This window comes from Capsicum annuum, chromosome 3, assembly GCF_002878395.1.
Source record: "Capsicum annuum cultivar UCD-10X-F1 chromosome 3, UCD10Xv1.1, whole genome shotgun sequence".
Taxonomy (NCBI): Eukaryota; Viridiplantae; Streptophyta; class Magnoliopsida; order Solanales; family Solanaceae; genus Capsicum; species Capsicum annuum.
Window position 1 is genome coordinate 107,986,721 of NC_061113.1, and position 21,117 is coordinate 108,007,837.

Genomic DNA, 21,117 nt, shown 5'->3' on the forward strand with positions numbered 1-21,117 from the left:
CCCACCATAAAGTCCATGTTCACTTCTTCCCACTTCCAAGTGGGAATATAAAATACTGCATGGAGCCACTAGGCTTCTGATGCTCAACCTTAACCTACTGATATGTGGAGCAATTAGCTACAAACTCTACAATATCTCTTTTTATCCAACTCCACTAATAGATTTCTCGTAAATCATAGTACATCTTAGTGTCCCCTATATGAATCGAGTAACGTGCACCATGCGTTTCTACAAGCATTCATTGCCTCAAGTCATCTACACTTGGCACAGACAGATGATCTGACAATGCAATACACTATCTCCCCCTTGGGAGAAAACCTCAACCTTCTGATCCTTGACTGACTCTTTTAACTTGACTAGACAGGGATATCTATCTTATTTTTTCTTAACTTTGGAAACTAGATATAATTCGAAACTACTCTAAACCCATATATTACGGTTGGCTGAATCGACTAAGCGGACATCTAGCCTAGCAAGCAAATGAACTTTCTGAGCTAGATTCTTCTTACTATCTTTAACATGAGCAACACTACCCATAGGCAATCTATTAAGAGCGTTGTCCACTACATTGGCCTTGCCCCGATGATAAAGCACACTTATGTCGTAATCTTCTAGGAGCTCAAACCACCTTCTCTAATAGAGATTAAGATCTTTTTGAGAGAACACATACTAAAGTCTTTTATTATTTGTGAACACATCTACTTAAAACCCTATAAGTAATGCCTCTAAATTTGTAAGGAAAAAACTACAGCTGCTAACTTAAGGTCATAAGTTGGATAATTCTTCTCATGGGGATTAAGGTGTCTGGAGGCGTAGGTTATGACCTTACCATGCTGCATGAGGACACAACTCAAACCCATTCTAGATGCATCACAGTACACTACAAACCCATTTGAACTATCTGTAAGAGAAAAAACTGGGGCTGAGGTGAGTCGAGTCTTCAACTCCTAAAAATTCTACTCACAAGGATCTGACCACTAAAACTTGACTTTTTTCTGGGTCAATCTGGACATAGGGGATGCAATAGAAGAAAATCCCTCAACAAACCATCTGTAATAGCTAGTTTGTCCCAAGAAACTCTTGATATCTAATAGAGAGATAAGCTGAGGCCAGTTTCTTACTACTTTAGTCTTTTGAGAATCAACTCTAATTCCATCACTATAAATGATATGACCAAGGAATGCTACTGACCTTAGCCAAAATTTGCACTTACCAAATTTGGCGAACAACTGATGATTCCTGAGAATCTATAATACTATTCTGAGATGGTCTGCATAATCACCCTCACTGCAGGAATAGACAAGAATATCATTCACTACAGGGATGGATTCGAGACTGGGAGTTTCAAAACAAGAGTCCTTAACTCGAACAGATGATAGACATATTCCTTAGATATCATTTTCCATGCCCAAAGGTAGGAAATAGTTTGACCTCTGAACGTTGAAGTACTACCCCTCCACTCTAGGACAGGTTCATCTAGAAACTAAAACCGAACTACTCTATTTCTGCAGTCAACTCTGGCATAGCAGGAATGAAGCCAATCTATTCTGAGAATGACATAAAAATCAGTCATCTCTAATTCAACTAAGTCTGCTCATGTATCATTCTGAAATATCATAACCGGACAGTTCTTGTATACCCATCGGGCTATGATAGTTTTACCCATTGGGGTAGAAAATGACAAGGGCTCTACGACAATTTTGGGACTGACTACGAAATCAACTACTACATAAGGATTAATAAAAGACAAAGAAGATCCTTGATCTAGCAAAGCATAAACATGCAAGTGAAAGATATGTAACATACCAATGAACACATCAATAGAATTTTCTTGATCCTATCAAGATTGGAGGGCATAGATTTTGTTTGTGCGCTTCCTACTGGTTTTGCTAGAAGTGACATCCTACTGATTCGGGCAAACAGACTGAACTGAGGAATGGGTCTGCTGACTCTAAAACCCTTAATGGAGACAATCTCTAACTTTGTGGCTTGGCTTACCATATCTGAAACATACACCACTACCATCTCTGCAAATACCCTTGTGGTTCTTACCACAAGTCTGACAAAAATGATGGATGTAGGCACTGCTAACATTGCCCTAAGACTTAGAGCCTAGAACCCTGTCTCTGTCATTATCCCTGAACTTAGGAGCTAGAGCACAGGCAGAGGAAGGAGATGGAACAGATAACTTTAGGAAGAACTGATAACGATTACCACTCTCTGACTTAGGCTGATTGAAGTTAAAGCTACCAGTTCTAGCTCTCTTATTCTGCTTCTCTCTCATCTTAATCTTCTGCTCTTCTATCTATTGAGCATGGATCATAAGCCTAGAAATATCCATCTCACTAATCAACATTGCTGATCTGCACTTATTGACCACACTATCATTCACCCCATAAACAAACTTACTCATCTTGGCCCAGCTATGTTCCACTATATGAGGAACATAATAGCTAGTTGAGAATATTAAGAGAATACTCTATCATTGTCAGGTTTCCCTGCCTGAGGTTGGTAAATTCTAACACCTTAGCCTCCCTTAGTTCTAGGTTAAAGAATCAATCAATAAAGGCAGTGGCAAACTCCTCCTACTCAATAGGCCCTACATCTATAGCCCTCTCTGCTTTTCACTATTTAAACCAAGTGTGGGCCATATCCTGTAACTGATATATAGCTAGCTTAGCACTCTCCTCATCTGACTTAGACCCAAAAAAGGATGGAGAATTCATTTAGGTGAAGTCCCGAATCCTAGCTGTACCAGTATTGGCCACTAAATTAGCTGGGATAGCAGCTGGCCATTCATTCTGAGAAGCAACAGAGTTAGCAAGAGTATTGAATGCAGATCTAAACTCTACATAAGAAATATGTTCGTCCAAGGGGTCTATTTGGATGGGCTGAGGGGCTGATAGATTTCTGTTTCTTCTTTTGGGAGGAATGTTCTGTAAATTAAAAGGGAGAAATGGATTAGACTAAGAGTTTAACTTGAACTCATGCTCACTCACATAATATGAATACTGAAAGAATGGAAACTATTTCTAAAACATCTTATAGCCTCCTGTCCATAAGTGTGGCGCGCAACACACCCATTCACAAGACTCTACTAGATGTAGATTTCACACATCCTAGGACATTATTGAACCTTAGGCTTTGATACAAAGATTGTAAAGCCTAGAATTTGGTACCCAAAATGCTACACGGTGCTCATGACCCCGAAATACCACAAACTAACCCATGACTTATATTTGCACCTAAGCACTGCATAATATACTGTATAAATTTGGAATAAAAGATTGAAAGGCCATAAATTTCAAATATCTATTAAAACATAACATCTGGAGATATGGTACATTAATACTAAAACAATAGAAATAATTGTCTGAACATTCTAGGTTGAAAGCCTCTAAACTATTTGAATAAGGAGTTGATGGGGCATATACCCAACTAACTTCAACTACTGAAATAAACTAAGTATTGAAAGAATGAAATAGTCAAATAATAACATCCTTGAATGATAAGGACTCACTGCTAGTCTGTCTGCTGAACGACTGATCTACTAAGGATACTCTAGAGCTTGTTCTTCTGAACCTATGGTATAAAATATCATAGCGTAAAAGAAAAATATGTGTCAGTACATGAGAATGTACTTTTATGCAAGTGAGATAAGCTAAATGCAAAGGTTCATATGGACTATAACTGACTGACATGAACACGAACATGACTATGTAGGATACATTCATGAATACATAAACTGTATTTGAAGTCATGATACTACTAAATCTAAATACTGATAACATGAGTTTCGCATTATCTAAAGGACTGTGCTTGACAGTCTAGGTTCTGATGGAACTAGCTGAGTTCCATACTAAGTTGAGTGACTGTATCTGACATTCCTAAAATTTGTAGAATTATCTGAGTTCTATTACTGAGACTGAGACTAAGACTGTGAGAAGTAGTTGTCTAACCGATATGCCCCATATAATAAATATAGTTGAGTTGAGGTCCAATCTATAACCCCCATAAGAAGGGTGTCAATACCGCGCCCCTAGTAAAGACAAGCTGTAAGTGACCTTCATCTAGTAGTGTCCCCAAAAGAGAATAGTGGGACCCTCATCAGGCAGTGTGAATCCAACTCATCAACCCTTAAATGTTAGTGTTGATGTCTCAACCTATGCTAGCTACATAGTTTTGGAATTCAAGGTTTGTTTCTAAGGGTCACACCCTCAACCGTTAGTTTGTGTCCTCATCCTTAGGTTCGCTGGATGTTGAATCCTACTCCCAACTGAATAGACACTGAACTGATTATATTGAGATAAACTGGACTATGTTCATTGAGTTTCTTGGACTCACGAAATGTTACAAAATCCTATTAACTGATTGAGTTCATGAGATTTCTAAGTTTTCCTGAGTCATGTAAATGACTAAATTCTACTGATCATGGCGTGACTGAGATTATCATGAAACTGACACAGGCTCTAGGTACACAAATAAACTGTCGGGTATAAATACTTCAGGACTCGATAGCATAAAAGTAATTCATGGAACAAGTTCGGAAGCACAAACAGGGGTACACATATATCCATAATTCATTGACTAAGATATTTCATCAAACACTTGACATGCATTAACTTGTACAGAAAAGGGGATTTCATACTATCATACTATAATGGCATTTTTTCCTTCACATAGGCATTAATCAAACAAATGAGGAGCATACTTTGATTATATCATCATCAATGCATCTAATTATCATGGTTGCATAAATAAATTTTCAATTTGAAGGGTTAATCATTAATATTATGCAAATCATCACATACTAGGATCAATCATTGGAACATGTAATTTAAAACATGAATCAAAACCCAACAACAACATGGACATGAATTTCAATTCAACTAGATCATGAACATTCATAAATACACAATCTTTGGTATTTGAAACGAGATTCTTGAGCTTTATGGGTTTAAGGTACCCATGAATCAACACTAGACATACCTTGATTGTGAGTTTCTTGAAGTTCTTGGACTTGAATAACTTGAATCTCTTAGTTTATTGAAGAAGGGTTGGGAGCTTGTTCTTAGGGATTGATCTTTGAGTGAAATACTAATTTGGTGTTGTAGATGAATAATGAAGTTATGAGACCTGGTCTGGTGTAATTAGGTGTCAAAAAGGGTGGAAAAGACCCAAACACCCCCAGAATGTGATCCTTTTAACTTTGTTGCAACGGTTTGGGAGATGGTCCATTGCTAGCTTGAGAGTCTGTTGGCCCTTCCGTCATACCTGGCCAGAAGGTTGACTCACTGCCTCTGCTGAGACAGTTTAGGTGATGGCTTGTTGCTAAATCGACGGTCCGTCGGCCCCTTTCTATCGCACCTGGGTGGTTCAGACTGCTTTCTGTATTTCAGCCATAACTTTCTACCTCGATACCAAATTTAGGCAAATTTGGTATTGATGAAAGCTTATTCAATCTCCTACACAATAAAAAGTCAAAATCTTGAAAATTTCACATTTATAAAAGTGGATTCATCCTTTAAAGAAAGTCTTTAACATTTTTGTGATGATTTTTTAAGCTACATAGAAGTATGGGGTATTATAATATCTCCCCCTTAGGAACTTTTTTCCTCCAATGAGACTGATTTATATGGGAGAAACAATAAGCTGAAGTACATAATAAACATGAACAATAGAAACATGACTACATGACTGACATTACTGAGATTCATGTTGATCATGCATATCAGATGCATGGTTTTATGACTGAGCTGATACATAAATGCATGACTAAGAGTACTAATAAACTGATTACGTATATCTGATGTGTAAATTCATGACTGAACTGACTCATGAACATGCGACTAAACATGTAAGGGTAAAGATACCAAATTTGAAATAAAAACTGAGCATAGCTCGTAAGTGAAATTTAAAACATAAGCTGAATGAACTTAAGGAAAGATATTACCTGGGTTTGGGTCTAAATTAGCGGAGAAGAGGTGAGGATACTTGTTCCGCATATCTTCTTCTTCTTCCCAAGTAGCTCCCTCAACGGATTAATTCTGCCAAAGAACTTTGACTAGAGGGACTTCTTTGTTCCTTAGTGATAACTCTCAACTTACACGTCAAGTTAGTATAAGACGATCATCATCAATATATTTACCCAACTTTTGGAGTTGGGGTCGAATCCACAGGGAACAATGTGAGTGGTTATTAAACTAATTTGAAACTATAGCTACAAGTTGGATTCAAACAACTGTAATAAAAAGATAAAATGGGGGTTTTGGAGATTCGTCAATAATTGTTGGTCACTTTAGTTACAGTGTTCGTAATCAGAGTTTATGAAAAGCCAGAATTATGTTCACTAGGGGTTTTGGTACTTGACAGATGCTACTAGTGTTTCAAGATTCTCACGGTAGGTAGGACAACAAGTTATCTTTATCTAAGTTATGCTTAAATGTTTCTCGACCTACTTGACCATTTAATTACCTAATCCACTTGGACTTAGGGAATTTATATTCACTGCCTAGATTTTACCTTAGGTTAACCAACATTGTCACAACGCTGATTATTAAAAAGAAGTTTAGTGTTTCCAAGTCTCTTTTGATAATTCACTTCGCACTATATTTGATTTCTTTCTCAAGTAAATCAAAGCAGGTGTTATCTATCGTTTGCAACCAATAGACAATAATTAAAACATTAGAATTATCAAGAAGTCCTACCAACTTTCAAATCCTGAACACTAAGCACCTTATCAAGACCTAACCCTAGATCCCATCAGGTTAAAGAAATTTAGCCGCTCATGGTGTAATAATCGAAGCAACTAGATGAATTCATGTAACTAGATGAATAGATAAACTTCTATTCACAAGTTAAAAGATAAAATTACCACAAGATGAATAGAAACTAGAGATTCTCCAATTAAATCACAAAGGAAATCGGAAAATAATGATTAAATTCTCTTCAAATAATTTCTTTTTCAATCTAAGAAGTTAGAGAGAGAAAATATCAACGTATTATGTCTCAAAACTCAAGGTTCGGAACCCTCTAGAAAACCCTAAAAAAGGCTTTAAATAGTTCACCCTAATTATGGAAATAAAATAATAAAATTAAGAAATTCCTCAGATTAGGTGACGTCATTTGCGATAGCCTATCAGGAGGCTGGCGACTTATCACAAGTGTTGTTAGCTTTCTTTTTGCTTTAGACAGTTACTGCCTAATACTGATGACAAACGGTGATGCCCTATAAACTCCTTGACGACTTATAACAAATGTAATCAAGTCTCTACTTCAGTTCTCATGTGCTACCTTAGGCTGATGACATTCTTGATGGCTTATCAGCTCCTTGACGACCTATCACAAAATGCCGTCATAGTTTTCAACTTAGTATAATTCTCTATCTATGGATGACGATGAAGCTGATAGCTAATCACAGGGCTGATGAATTATCACAAATGTCGTCAGCAACACTTTGCCTCTATTTACTTCAGATTTTAGCTCATTTGCTTCCATTCTTGTTGTTTCTCTAACATATTAGCTTCTTCTGCAAAATCAAACATAAAGCAATCAAAAAATACATAAGTTTTTAAGACTTTCCAATTATTCTTTGTTAAAAGCCCAAATTTGTTAGCATTAGCTCACACGTCAACACCCTCAACTTAAAACAATTGCTTGTCCTCAAGAAACTTAGCAAAACTAAGAGAATACAAAGCACAAGTCATCATCCATATCATCTCAAAACACTTTCACCATCTCCAAGGACAGTCAATTTAACAACAACTGTGTATATTATTGAAGAAAACAAATGCAATACACAGAAATCAAGATACGAAATTTATTCAGCTATAACAACCATGCATAGACCAGTATTAAACTCTCCAAACAAGTTAGCAACTAGTAACATTCTGGTGTGTCATCACAACAAAGAAATCCCCCTCATCTCATATCAGTAATCATATATGTAACCATGGGGACAATCAAAATAGTCACTCTTAGAACGAAGTTCCAACCAATTTATGCCAAGTACCATAGGCTTGCCCTTATTTTCATTACCCAAATCTTCAGATAGGTCAACTAGGATCACTATAGGTATTATCTTAGGCTTGTAATGTATGTTAGTGGCTGGTATGATACTCAATGGTATTTAAAGTGCCTAAAACTCCTTGACACTATACTAGATTTTTAGGGTTTAACTCCTTAGCCTTTTCTACTCTTCTCTTTTCTTGATCACACTTATTTATGATGGGTGCAGTCTTTTCCACAATCATTTATTCTTTTTTACAATTTTTCTTTTTCTTGCTCTTTCCTCTGCACCCAGCTTTTTATTCTTTTCTCTTATGCTACCTTTCTTCTTACTCATTCTATATCATGCACCTCTATGATAGCCACCCTCAACATAGGCCATTTACCTAAGTCAAGGTGCACAATGTCCAAGGAGGACCAGGGCCAAAGCAGGTTCATTATGATCTAAATGATAAGGTGATAGGTGTCATACAAAGAAATAGGCTAATTAGGCTTAAAACAAGGATCAAGGGATATGATACACATAGGGAAAGTCATTCAGGCTAAAGTGAGCTAATATTAAAATAGCCTATGATCTTTTTCTAACCCCTATCCTTCAACCTAGGTAAGACTAACCGGGCAAGTTCTAGCTTCAGCATACAGAGGGAACTGAGTAACATCTCACACACACACTTGGCACACAGGTATATCGCACTCGACTACTTATTTAGTTCGTTTAGCTGTTTAGCAATGATTATTATGTTACTAGAACTAATGCCACACAAAGATGCATGGTGGTCACACTTAAATGCAAATCACTCAGTTTAAAGTAGTAGACTACTTGAAGAGGTGTACAAAAATCATAAAAACAATTCAACTGCCTCAAGTACAGGTATTTCTCCTAGTTAACTACAACATTTTAAAAAAAATCACAATATGCCTAAACATGCCAGCTCTACTAGGAACAAGACTCTGGAGAAAAGAGGAACGACAACAAAAACCCCAAGAGGGCATTAACACCCACAAGTAGTCCCACACTCAATTTATACTCATACATGGGTGCAAAGATCTGATGTCAATCATATAATACAAATATAAACAACAAAATGTCTTGTGTTGCCTCCCAAAAAGCACCTAATTTAGTGTCGCGGCATGACTAGGTTGTCTTGAATACTCAGAATTCATCAAGATACCTTAAAAGTGCTTCATACTTTGTCCCTCTACTTAGATGATTTGAATTTCACCCCCAACTTAGAGTCTATCTTATTGCCTCGATCATAAGGGGGTGGTACAAAAATTAAGAAGTCGAGTAATTGATTGAGCATGGTAAATCACTCGGCCTTAAAGTGAGGTGTATTTTTATGTTGCTTATCAAGGTAAAATAAAGAATGTAGGATTCTTGTTCCTCATCTTCACACTCTTCCACTATTTTAGATGATTCCATAGATAAGATATCATCTAAACATAATGTAGAAAAATGCTTTGAGTGAGGCCCAACTAATTCTACTTCAAAATTTACACTATCTACTACACACTCACTTTTATTTACCTTCTTAATTTCAGTCTCAAGATCAACATGATAATCGAGTGATTGTGATTCTTGAGTTTTCTCCTCAAATTGGCTAATGTCCCCCTCATGTTCTTCTTTGTTTAGCCACTATAAACATGGTGGGAGTGGTAACTCTTTTAGCTTCACCCACAACTATTCTTGATTTTCTAAGATTCATTTCATGAATTGGTTTGCTTGAATCGTGACAGCACATATATCTTTAGTATGATCACTTTGACTACAAGCCAAACACCAAGTTACAGTAAGTAGGATAGTATCCACATCACATTGTGAAGGTCCCATCCATGCACTTCCAGGTAAATCTGGACAGCAAGCCTCAAAATATGGTCCCCTACAATAATAACAAAAATCATGACAAGAATCGTCATCACACAAAAAACCATCTATCCAGGCCGACATCTCAAGAAAGGTGTGAGAAAAAAAATAAACTAAAAAAATATTTACAAGTTTGAACTCAATCAAGTAAACTAAAATTCCAAACCAACTCAATGCTCCAACTTGGTCCCCAACAATGGCGCCGTTTTTTACTATGCTCAACTTACACATTAATTACCTAATCCTCTCGGACTTAGGAAATTTATATTCACTACCCAGATTTTACCTCAGGTTAACCAACCTTGTTACAACAATGATTATTAAATAGAAGTTTAGTGTTTCCAAGTCCCTGTTGATAATTCACTTCCCACTATATTTGATTTCTTTCTCAAGAAAATCAAAGCAGGTGTTATATATCATTTGCAACCAATAGACAATAATTGAAACATAAGAATTATCAATAAGTTCTATCGCCTTTTGAATCTTGAACACTCAGCACCTTATCGAGACCTAACCCTAGATCCTATAATTCAGGTTAAAGGAATTTAGCTGCTCATAACGTAATAATTGAAGCAACTAGATGAATTCATGCTTTGAAAGATAAACTTACCATAAGATGAATAGAAACTAGAGATTCTCCGATTAAATCATAAAGGAAATCCTAAAATAATGATTAAATTTTATTCAAAGTAATTGCTTTTTCAAGCCAAGAAATTAGAGAGAGAAAATATCAAAGTATCGTGTCCCAAAAATCAAGGTTTGGAACCCACAAGAAAATCCTAAACAAGTCATTAAATAGTTCACCCTAATTATGGAAACAAAATAATAAAATTCATAAATTCTTCAACTTAGGTGACGCTATTTGTGATAGCCTATCAGGAGGCTGAAGACTTATCACAAATGTCGTTAGTTTCCTCTTTTCTTTGGACGCTTGCTTCCTAACGCTGATGACAAACGGTGATACTCTATCAGCTCTTTGACGACTTATCATAAATGTCGTCAAGTCTCTGCTTTAGTTCTCATGTGCTGCTTTAGGCTGACGGCATTCTTGACGTCTTATCAGCTCTTTGACGACCTATCACAAAATGTCATCACAACTTTCAACTTAGGCCAATTCTCTATCTATGACAGACGATGAAGCTGATATCTTATCATAGGGATGACGACTTCTAACAAATGTCGTCAGCCACACTTTGCCTCTATGTACTTCAAATTTCAGCTCATTTACTTCCATTCTTGTTGGTTCTCTAACATATTAGCTTCTTTTACAAAAGAAAACATAAAGCAATCAAAATCAACAAAAGTTGCTTAAGACTTATCAATTATTCTTAGTTAAAAGCCTCAAATATGTTAGCATTAGCTCAGACATCACTTAGTCTGAGAATCTGATATTCAAGGATTTTGACAAGTATTTCCTCATAAAAGAGACTGTTCTAAATGTCTACACCCTCAACAAGGACTACGACTGTTGGGTCACCTATGCACTTCTTAAGAAAGGAGACATGAAAGACTGGATGCACTGAAGCAAGATCTAAAGGCAATTCGAGCTCATAAGCTACTTTGAAGAAGCAACTGAGAATTTTGAACGGACCGATATACCAGGGACTGATCTTTCCTTTCTTACCAAACCTCTCACTCCCTTTATAGGAGAGATTTATAGAAAAACATAATCACCAATCTCTAACTCGAGATCCTTTTTACGTATATTTGTATAAGACTTCTATCGGTTCTGAGCAGCCCAAAGTCTTTCTCTGATCAACTGGACTTTTTCTAAGGCATCAAATACTAAGTCAGGCCCTACTACTGTGGCCTCACTAACTTCAAACTAACCGATTGTAGATCTACATCTCCTACCATAAAGAGCTTTGAATGGAGCCATCTGAATACTGGAATAATAGTTGTTGTTGTATGCAAACTCAATCAAAGGCAAGTGGTCATCCCAAATACCCTTGAAATCAATTGTACACGCCCTTAGCATATCTTCTAAGGTATGAATGGTACTTTCTTCTTGACCATTTGTCTGAGGATGAAAGGTTGTACTGAGATGAACTCGAAACCAAGACCCTTTTGGAATACTTTCTAGAAATGAGAGGTGAATTGGGTACCTCTATCTAAGACAATAGACAATGGAACACCGTACAATCTGACCAACTCCCTGATAAAGAATTTGGCATAATCCTTGGCTGAATAGGTGGTAAGAATGGAAGGAAATAAGATGATTTGGTCATCCTATCTACAATGACCCAGACGGATCATGTTGATAACGAGTACGAGAAAAACCCATCACAAATTCCAAGTTCACTTCTTCCCACTTCTAAGTGGGAATATAAAATCCTGTATGGACCCACTAGACTTCTGATGCTCAACCTTAACCTACTGACATATAGAGCACTTAGCCACAAACTCTGTAATAAATCTTTTAATCCCACTCAACCAATAGATTTCTTATAAATTATGGCATATCTTAGTGGCCCTTGGATGAATCGAGTAACATGCACTATGTGCTTCTGCAAGAATTTGTTGCCTCAAGTCATCTACACTAGGCACACACAAACGATCCTGAAAATGCAATAAACCATCTTCCCTATGGGAGGAAACCTCAACCTTCTAATCCTTGACTGAATATTTCAACTTGACTAGACAAGGATCTCTATTTTATTTTTCCTTAACTTTTGGAAAATATATATGATTCAGAACTACTCTCAACCCATATATGACCCACGACTGAATCGACTAAGCGGACACCTAGTCTGGCAAGTTGATGAACTTCTTGAGCTAGCTTCTTCTTATTGTCTTCAATATGAGCAAGACTACCCATAGACAGTCTACTGAGAGAATTGTCCACCATATTGGCCTTGCTCGGATGATAAAGCACACTCATGTCATAATCTTTTGGGAGATCTAACCACCTTCTCTAATGGAGATTAAGATTTTTCTAAGAGAACACGTACTGAAGGCTTATATGATCTATGGACACATCTATATGAACACCGTACAAGTAATGCCTCCAAATCTTCAAGGTAAAAACTATGGCTGCTAACTCATGGTCATGAGTAGGATAATTCTTCTCATGGGGCTTAAGATGTCTGGAGGAGTAGGCTATGACCTTACCATGCTGCATAAGGACATAACCCAAGCCCACTCTAGATGTATCGCAGTACACTACGAACCCATCTGAACTATCTAGAAGAGCTAAAACTAGGGTTGAGGTGAGTCGAGTCGTTAGCTCTAAAAAACTCTTCTCTCAAGGATCTAACCACTAACACTTGACTTTCTTCTGAGTCAATATGTACAAAGGGGATTCAATAGATGAAATTCCCTCAACAAACCATCTATAATAGCCAGCCAGACCTAAAAAACTCCTGATATCTAATAGATAGATAGGGTGAGGCCATTTTTATACTACTTCGGCCTTTTGAGGATCAACTCTAATGCCATCACTGGAAATAATATGACTAAGGAATTCTACTGACCTTAGCCAAAATTTGTAGTTACCAAATTAGGTAAAAGACTGATGATTTTTGAGAGTCTGCAATACTATTATAAGATGGTCTGCATAATGATGCTTACTGTGGGAATAGACAAGAATATAATCTATATAGACTATGATGAACATATCTAAGTACTGCTTGAACACACGGTTCATCAAGTTCATGATAGATGTTGGGACATTGGTATGACCAAAGGACATGACTACGAATTCAAAGTAACTATCGAGTTCGGAAAGCTATTTTTGGAATGTCACATTCCCTGACTCTGAGCTGATGATAGCCTAATCTAAGGTCTATTTTAGAGAAATAACTGGCACCTAGAAGTTGGTCAGACAAGTTATCAATTCTGGGAAGTGGATACTTATTCTTTACTGTGACTTTATTGAGCTAATGATAGTCAATACATATTCTGAGAGAACCATCTTTCTTTTGCATGAATAAGACTGGTGCACCCCCCAGGGACACACTGGCTTTGATGAACCCCTTATCTAAGATATTCTTCAACTATTCGTTCAACTCTCTAAGTTCTGCTGGTGCCATTTTGTATGGCAGGATAGATATAGGCTGAGTATCTAGATGAAGATTAATGCCAAAGTTTATTTCCCTTTTGGAAGAAATTCTGGTAAGATATTTTGGAAAGACATCTGAGTATTCATTGACTACTAGGCTGGATTAAAGACTGGGAGTTTTTGAACTAGAGTCCTTAAATCGAACAAGATGATAGATATATCTCTTAGATATTATTTTCCATGCCCGAAGGTAGGAAACAAGCTGACCTCTGAATGCTGAAGTACTACCCCTTCACTCTAGTATAGGTTTATTAAGAAACTAAAACTGGACCACTCTGTTTCTATAGTCGGCTGTGGCATAGAAGGAATGAAGCCAATCTACGTCGAGAATAATATCAAAATCAGTCATCTCTAATTCGACTAAGTCTACTGATGTGACTTTCTAAAATATCATAACCAAACAGTTCCTGTATACCCGTAGGGCTATGATAGTTTTACCCATTGGGGTAGAGACTGAGAAGGGCTTTGCTAGAATTTCAGGACTTACTTCAAAATCAACTATTGTATAAGGAGTAACAAAATACAAATAAGCTCCTATATCTAGCAAAGCATAAACATGAAAGTGAAAGATCTTTAACGTACTAGTGAACACATCAAGAAAATTTTCCTGATCCTATCGGGATTGGAGGGCATAGAGTCTATTTGGGCGCTGTCCACTGGTTATACTAGAAGTGACACCCTGTTGATTTAGGTGACCGAACTAAACTGAGGAACGATTCTGCTAACCCTAAAACCCTGACTGGGGACAATCTCTAACTTTATGGCCTAACTTTTCACATCCGAAACACATATCACTACCAGCTCTGCAAATACCCTTGTAGTTCTTACCATAAGTCTGACAAATATGATGGATGCGGGCATTGCTAACACTGACCTGAGACTTAGATCCTGGAGCCTAATCTCTGTCACTATCCCTGAACTTAGAAAATAGAGCACTAGCTAAGGAAGAAGATCAAACAAATGACTTTAGGAGAAATTGAGAATGGTTACCGCCCTCTGACTTAGGCTGATTTAAGTTGAAGCTACCGGTTCTAGCTCTCTTATTTTGCTTCTCTCTTATCTTAATCTTTTGCTCTTCTATCTATTGAGCATGGTTCATAATCCTGGATATGTCTATCTCACTAATCAGCATTATGGATCTACACTCATTAACCACACTATCATTCACCCCAAAAATAAACTAACTCATCTTGGCCCTGCTATCTTTCACCACATGAGGAGCATATCTAGCTAGTTGAGTAAATAAAGAGAATAATCTTTCACTGTTATGTTGCCCTGCCTGAGGTTGATAAATTCTAACACCTTCTCAACTCTAGGGAAAAGAATCTATCAAAAAAGACAGTGGCAAACTTCTCCCACTCAATAGGCCCTGAATAATAGCTCTCTCTACTTTCCACTATTTAAACAAAGTGTGAGCCACATCTTGCAACTGATATGAAGCTAGCTTAGTACTCCCACTAGCAGTAACTCATATGATATCCATAACCTTCTAAACCTTATCAAGTAATTCTTGAGGGTCCTCATCTGACTTAGACCCAAAAAAAGATGGAGGATTCATTTGGGTGAAGTCCAGAATCCTAGTTGCAGTAGTACTGGCCACTGGGTTGGCTGGGACAATAGCTGGCTGTTCATTCTATGAAGTAAATGAGTTAGCAAGAGTAGTGAATGCAGCTCTAAACTCTAAATGAGAAATATTTTCGTCCAAGGGGTCTTCTTGGATGAGCTGAGAGGCTGACTGATTTCTGTTTCTTCTTTTGGGAGAAATGTTCCATAAACAAAAAGGGAGGAACAGATTAGGCAGGGATTTTAACTTGAGCTTATGCTCATTCACATGATATTAATACTAAAAGAAGGGAAACTATTTCTAAAACATCTCATAGCCACCTATCCATAAGTGTGGCACATAACACACTGATGCACAACAATATATTAGATGTGGCTTTCAAACTTCCTAGGACACTATTGAACCATAGGCTTTGATAAAAAGTTTGTAATGCCCCGAATCTGGTATCCGAAATGCTACATGGTGCTCATGACCCTGAAGAACCACAAGCTAACACATGACTGGTATTTGTACCTAAGCACTACATAATATACTGTCTAAATATGGAATAAAAGGTTGAAAGTCCATAAGGTTAAAATATATGTTAAAACATAACATCTGGAAACACAGTATATCAATACCAAAATAACTAAAAAAATTATCTGATCATGCTAGTCTGAAAGCCTCTAAACTGTCTAAATAAGGAGTTGATGGGACATTTCCTCAACTAACCCCAACTGTAGAAATAAACTAAGTACTAAAAGAATAAAATAGTCAAATAATAACATCCTCGAATGATGAAGACTCACTACTAGTCTGTCTGCTGAATGGATGATATACTAAGTATGCTCTAGAGCTTGTGCTTCTGAACCTATCGTATAAAACACCATAGCGGAAAAAAAAGTATGCTTTAGTATATGAGAGTATACTTGTATGCAAGTAAGGTAAGATGAATGGAAAGGTTCATATGCATGAACAATTACTGACTGACATGAACACAAACATGACTATATAAGGATACATATATGAATAAGTGAATTGTAATTAAAGTCATGATAATACTAAATCTGAATAATGATAACATGAGTTTTGCATTAACTTAGTGACTATGCTTGACAGTCTAGGTTCTGATGGAACTAGCTGAGTTCTGTACTGAGCAAAGTGATTGTATCTAACAGTCCTGAAATCTGTAGAACTATCTGAGTTCTATTACTAAGACTGGGACTGAGACTATGGGAAGTACTTATCTAACCAGCATGCCCCTAATAAGAAATATAGCTAAGTTGGGGTCTAATATTTAACCCTAATTAGAAGGGTGTCAATATCGTGCCACTGGTAAAGACAAGTTGGAAGTACCCTTATCTGGTAATGTCCCCAAAATAAAATAGCGGCACCCTCATCTGGCAGTGTGAATCGACCTTATCAACCCTCAACTACCAGTGTTGATGTCTCAACCTATGCTGGCTACATAGTTCTGGAATACAAGCATTGCTTCTAAGGGATATACCCTCAATGGTCAGTGTGTACCCCCATTCTTAGGTTCGATCGGTGCTGAATCTTACTCTCAATTGAATAGACACTGAACTTATTATACTGAGATAAATTGGACTGAGTTTATTGAGTTCTATGGACTGATAGAATGTTACTGAATCCTATTAACTGACTGAGTTTATAGGATTTCTGAGTTTTCCTGAGTCATGTAACAAACTGAATTATACTGATCATGGCATGACTGAGATCATCATGAAATTGACATGGGCTCTAGTCACACAGCTAAATTATCGGGTATAAATACCTCTAAAACTTGATCGAATAAAAGTAATTCATGGCACAAGTTCAAAAGCACAACAATAGCTACACATTTATCCATAATTCATTGACTAAGACATTTCATCAAACACTTGACATGTATTAACTTGTACAGGAATGGGGATTTCATACAATCATACTATAATGACACTTTTCCTTCACATAGGCTTCTAATCAAATATATGGGGAGCATACTTTGGTTATACCATCATCAATGCATTTAATTATCATGGTTGCATAAATAAATTTGCAAATTGAAGGGTTTATCATTAATATTATGCAAATCATTACTTACTAGGATCAATCATTGGAACATGCAATTTAAAACATGAATCAAAACCCAACAATAGCATGGACATGAATTTCAATTCAACTAGATCATGAACATTCATAAATACACAATCTTTGGAATTTGAAAAGAGATTCTTGAGCTTCATGGGTGAAAGGGACCCATGAATCAACACTTGACATACCTTGATTATGAGTTTCTTGAAGTTCTTAGACTTGAAGAAATTGAATCTCTTAGTTATTAAAGAAGGGTTGGGACATTGTTCTTGGGGATTAATCTTTGAAAGAAACCCTAATTTGGTGTTGTAGATGAATAATGAAGTTATGAGCCTTGGTCTGGTACAATTAGGTGTTAAAAAGGGTGGAAAATACCCAAAAACCCTTATAAAAATGGCTTTAAATTGCTAAATAAGATATGCGATGGTTTGGGTGACGGTTCATCCCTGGCTCAATGACCCGTCAACCTTCCCGTCATACTAGGCCAGAATGTGATCTTTCTCCCTTGGTTTCGACGGTTTGGGAGACGGTCCATCGCTAGTTCGACGGTCCATCGGCCTTTTCATTGCACCTGGCCAAAAGGTCGACTCACTACCTTCGCTATGATGGTTTGGGCGATGGCCCATCATTAGATCAGTGGTTTGTCGGCCCTTTTCCATCGCACCTAGATGGTTCAGACTGCTTTCTATATTTCGGCCATAACTTTCTACCCTGATACCAGATTTAGGTGAATTTGGTATCGATGGAAAGCTTATTCAATCTTCCACACAACAACAAGTAAAAATCTTGAAAATTCTACATGTATAAAAGTAGATTCATCTTTGAAAGCAAGTATTTAACATTTTTAGGATGATTTTTTTAAGCTAGGTAGAAGTATGGGGTATTACTTAACCCAAAACTCTTGAAAGTTCAAACCATCCTTGAAATAGGTATTTGGGTGAAATTTTAGAAGCTACATCATCCTTGAAAGATCAATTTGGTAACCAAGGCAATAGTAGACAATTGATGGATTTAGTTTACTAATTCTCACTTTCTTAGACATAAGAGTTAGTATGAATTTGACTACATCATGGGTATCTTCCTAGAAATAGGGATACCCAATTGAGGTACTAGGTGAATATAATTAAAATACTTGTCAGGTATCTAAATGGTTCAATAGGTGAAATTATTGAGATTTTGTTGACAATCTAACCTTAAGGACCCTTGACCTAGCCTACCACATTGTTAACAACTAGATTATGCACCAAATCTACACTTACCCATACCTAATTTGACCTTAGGTAGACATAACTCCAAGATTCTCTTTATACAAAATTTAAATTACAATTGTTGTGTAGTTAGAGAAATTGAGTTACTATTGACATACACACTCCCAAAACCACCACCCCCCCCCCCATTTTAAATCATACTTTTTACTTTATTTCCACTTTGGGTAATTTCTTAGTAAGTGTTAAGACTAGAATTCTACTTTTCTCTCCTTGTGGATTTGACCTCAACAAGAGTTGATATAGTGACAACGACCATACTATATTACTTCATGTGGTACGGGTGAGCGTTATTAAAATAGTGTCATTGCCCGGGAGTGAAATTTAGTATTCACTTGTTCGCTACTGATTCTTACTTAGGGCACACCCATAGTGGTGTATATTTATTGTTTTTGTTGTTTGTGTTTCCTTCTAGGTGATCTCTGTAGCATAAATGAATCCATGAGTGACAATGTTAGTCAAGTTGGGTCTTTCATCCTCTTGATGATGGGGGAAAATCAATAACTTTGGTCGTTAAAGTTCCATTTGTATCCCGCCTACTCATGGGAACGGTGTCTTTCGTGTCATAATCATCATGTTTCACATATTGCAAATGAAGGTAGTTTTTGGGGGTAAAGCTTACAAGGACCCCAACCTTTATTTTAAAGAATTTTGTAGAGGTATGTGCACCCTTTGATATTGTACACATAACCCAAGAGTCCATCCGGCTTCATCTCTCAATGTTTTCTCTAACAAGAAAGGTGGTATTATGGCTTCGATCTCTTTTGACCAAGTCTATCACTTCATGGGATGAACTCACCACGGCCTTACTTAATCGATATTTCTCACCGTCGAAAATGCTCCAATTGAGGAATAAGATCGTCTACTTTATGTGATTGAATGGACAACCTTTGTATATGAGATCACCTACTTTAGTAAATTAAATGAAGAGCCTTTTTATGAAGTGTGGGAAAGATTCAATGAAAAACTAATGCAATTTCCAAACCATGAGGTCCCAAAGAAGATGCTTCTCTGAATTTTCTACTGTGCTCTTGATCCACTCATCAAAACCATGGTAAATAATGCAGCGGGGGGATCTCTTATGAAATTGCATTATCATACAAAAATGAATTTGCTTAAGGAGGTTGCCTATCAAAACCAAGGATGGAATACCGAGATGCCAAGGTTCCTAAGAGTTATCCCACTACACCCTTGGTTGACAAGGAGCAAAGGAAATGAGACGAAAAAGAGAGGAGAATTTGGCTAAGATGATGATGCAACTAGATCTTTTACCAAAACATGTGATGGGTGCACTCATGAAAATGGTGAATATTGTAGCATAAAAAGCCTATGAAGATGATGAAGATGCTAAAAAGCTAGATGAGGAGATTTGGTGCTTGGAAAATTACTCTGGGGGTTCCTTCCCCGTCTATCAAATACAAGGTGGAAATCAAGGTTAGACGGACCGTGAACATGACTTTTATTGGAGAGATAGAGATCGTGATTATGACTAATGTGTGCCCTCTGATGACTAGGCAAAGAACAAGGATGGTAACACTATCAACCCTGACAAGTACAAAGCCGAAGATGTTTTAACAAGAATTTTGATAAGAGTAGAAGGAACAGACAAAATGGTTTATGAAATGAAAAGTGATTTTTTGCAACTTAATAGAAACGTGGTGTCCTAATCCACCTCCATTAAGCAATTGGAGACTCAAATAGGGCAAATTTCCACCCAATTAAATGCTACGTGAAAGGGTGGTCTTCCTTGTGACACTATTATAAACCTAAAGAATGAAGCTCAAGTTTTAGCAATAGTCACTAGGAGAGGGAAGACCCTTGATGATCACTTTAAATAAGATTTTGGTGAAAATATCCCTAAGGTTAAGTCGAAAGAAGCGCCACCAAAATCTCAAGAAGAATATCCTAAAAAGGAACCGGTGAAAGTTGATAAAGAGGTAGTGGAATATGAGAAACCACAAAGTTATGTGATGCCTACAATACAAGTCCCTCCCCCATTTACTCAAAGGCTTCAAAAAAAATAGGAGGGTGAGAAACTCAAGAAACTCATGGCCAAGCTTAGCAACCTCTCTATCAATATTGTATTGTTTGAAGAAATCCAAGAAATCTCGAGATATTTTATGCTCATGAAGAAGTTGATTTCAAATAAGAAGCTCATCGAATGTGACACAATTGAATTCACCCTTCGTTATAGTGCTGTCATGAGTAGAAAAATTACAAAAAAGAACAAAGATATTGGAGCTTTTACCATCCCTAGCACCATTGGAATACATATGTTTGTGAA

At 36.9% G+C, this 21,117-nt stretch overlaps 1 non-coding gene across 1 annotated transcript; it reads right to left on the bottom strand.

The window, feature by feature from the left end:
• Positions 1-19,719: 19,719 nt before the first annotated feature.
• On the bottom strand, positions 19,720-19,826 carry LOC124897427. Its single transcript, XR_007054147.1, has one exon. It is a non-coding gene; the product is annotated as a small nucleolar RNA R71 (small nucleolar RNA).
• Positions 19,827-21,117: the final 1,291 nt, after the last annotated feature.